Raw genomic sequence first — 2,777 nt, forward strand, 5'->3', positions numbered from 1 at the left:
CAGGTGCCGCAGGCCAGCCGCTCCAGCGCTTCAGCGCTCGTACCACACAACATTGGCGTTAGTTTTGAGAAGCACGCGTGGTTCCGCACGCGGCGCACGGCTACTGCGAGCCGTACAGGTAGCGTGTTGCGCGACACGACACGCACATCGAAAGACATGCAGTCTAGTCGGTAATGATCCTTCCGCAGGTTCACCTACGGAAACCTTGTTACGACTTTTACTTCCTCTAAATGATCAAGTTTGGTCATCTTTCCGGTAGCATCGGCAACGACAGAGTCAATGCCGCGTACCAGTCCGAAGACCTCACTAAATCATTCAATCGGTAGTAGCGACGGGCGGTGTGTACAAAGGGCAGGGACGTAATCAACGCGAGCTTATGACTCGCGCTTACTGGAATTCCTCGTTCATGGGGAACAATTGCAAGCCCCAATCCCTAGCACGAAGGAGGTTCAGCGGGTTACCCCGACCTTTCGGCCTAGGAAGACACGCTGATTCCTTCAGTGTAGCGCGCGTGCGGCCCAGAACATCTAAGGGCATCACAGACCTGTTATTGCTCAATCTCGTGCGGCTAGAAGCCGCCTGTCCCTCTAAGAAGAAAAGTAATCGCTGACAGCACGAAGGATGTCACGCGACTAGTTAGCAGGCTAGAGTCTCGTTCGTTATCGGAATTAACCAGACAAATCGCTCCACCAACTAAGAACGGCCATGCACCACCACCCACCGAATCAAGAAAGAGCTATCAATCTGTCAATCCTTCCGGTGTCCGGGCCTGGTGAGGTTTCCCGTGTTGAGTCAAATTAAGCCGCAGGCTCCACTCCTGGTGGTGCCCCTCCGTCAATTCCTTTAAGTTTCAGCTTTGCAACCATACTTCCCCCGGAACCCAAAAGCTTTGGTTTCCCGGAGGCTGCCCGCCGAGTCATCGGAGGAACTGCGGCGGATCGCTGGCTGGCATCGTTTATGGTTAGAACTAGGGCGGTATCTGATCGCCTTCGAACCTCTAACTTTCGTTCTTGATTAATGAAAACATACTTGGCAAATGCTTTCGCTTCTGTTCGTCTTGCGACGATCCAAGAATTTCACCTCTAACGTCGCAATACGAATGCCCCCGCCTGTCCCTATTAATCATTACCTCGGGTTCCGAAAACCAACAAAATAGAACCGAGGTCCTATTCCATTATTCCATGCACACAGTATTCAGGCGGGCTTGCCTGCTTTAAGCACTCTAATTTGTTCAAAGTAAACGTGCCGGCCCACCGAGACACTCACTCAAGAGCACCCTGGTAGGATTGCAACGGGGTCCGCCTCGGGACGCACGAGCACGCACGAGGCGCGTCGCACGCCTTCAGCTCGCCCCACCGGCAGGACGTCCCACGATACATGCCAGTTAAACACCGACGGGCGGTGAACCAACAGCGTGGGACACAAATCCAACTACGAGCTTTTTAACCGCAACAACTTTAATATACGCTATTGGAGCTGGAATTACCGCGGCTGCTGGCACCAGACTTGCCCTCCAATAGATACTCGTTAAAGGATTTAAAGTGTACTCATTCCGATTACGGGGCCTCGGATGAGTCCCGTATCGTTATTTTTCGTCACTACCTCCCCGTGCCGGGAGTGGGTAATTTGCGCGCCTGCTGCCTTCCTTGGATGTGGTAGCCGTTTCTCAGGCTCCCTCTCCGGAATCGAACCCTGATTCCCCGTTACCCGTTACAACCATGGTAGGCGCAGAACCTACCATCGACAGTTGATAAGGCAGACATTTGAAAGATGCGTCGCCGGTACGAGGACCGTGCGATCAGCCCAAAGTTATTCAGAGTCACCAAGGCAAACGGACCGGACGAGCCGACCGATTGGTTTTGATCTAATAAAAGCGTCCCTTCCATCTCTGGTCGGGACTCTGTTTGCATGTATTAGCTCTAGAATTACCACAGTTATCCAAGTAACGTGGGTACGATCTAAGGAACCATAACTGATTTAATGAGCCATTCGCGGTTTCACCTTAATGCGGCTTGTACTGAGACATGCATGGCTTAATCTTTGAGACAAGCATATGACTACTGGCAGGATCAACCAGGGAGCTGCGTCAACTAGAGCTGAGCAGCCGGCCGCCCGGGAGTGTGTCCCGGGGGCCCGCGCGAACACGCAAGCGTCCGCTCAATTATTCTGCAAACAGGAGGAGGCTGAGCTCCCCTGCACCATACACCTCGAAACCCTCTCAGGTCCCGGCGGCGCGCAGCGCCGTCCTAAGTACTTGGTCGGGTTCGAGAGAGGCGCAATCGCCCGGGGTTTGGCGAGTAGACGCTTTAGGTGCGACCACCCGTGCTCCCAACTGAGCTTGCCGCTGCCGACAGAGGCCCGGGAGCGTGCTGTCGTGGCATTGCCGGCGGGAGACAACACGCGCCACCTACGGTGACCGGCAGCTCCAACGCCAGCGCCACAGAAGGACAAAAGCCCCACTTGGGTGCCGAAGCGAACTCTCCCAGCACAGCGCACGCGCCAACACGTCCGCACAGCTGCGATACAAACCACCTGCGAGAACCGCAGAGGCGACCGAGCAGCAGACGGCGTCGCGGCGCCGAGCGCCGGGCGGCGGCGCATCCTCAGCGCACACAGTCCTCAATCGGACCAGCACACTGCAGATGTCCACCGCGCTTCGCACCGGGCCCGCGAGGACCTACTTTGGCCGCACGGCGCCGCGTGCAGGGTGCGCCGGCGCGCAGCTGCGCCGCCTGCCGCCTCCGTCGGCCGGCGCGCCTGCCACTGGCCGCCCCCAC

General features: G+C 56.6%; 1 non-coding gene across 1 annotated transcript; it reads right to left on the reverse strand.

Moving 5' to 3' along the window:
- Window positions 1–171: 171 nt before the first annotated feature.
- On the reverse strand, window positions 172–2,080 carry LOC126433439 (small subunit ribosomal RNA). Its single transcript, XR_007578483.1, has one exon. It is a non-coding gene; the product is annotated as a small subunit ribosomal RNA (ribosomal RNA).
- Between the last annotated feature and the right edge of the window lie 697 nt (window positions 2,081–2,777).

The sequence above is a fragment of the Schistocerca serialis genome, unplaced genomic scaffold (genome assembly GCF_023864345.2).
Source record: "Schistocerca serialis cubense isolate TAMUIC-IGC-003099 unplaced genomic scaffold, iqSchSeri2.2 HiC_scaffold_1165, whole genome shotgun sequence".
Classification (NCBI taxonomy): Eukaryota; Metazoa; Arthropoda; class Insecta; order Orthoptera; family Acrididae; genus Schistocerca; species Schistocerca serialis.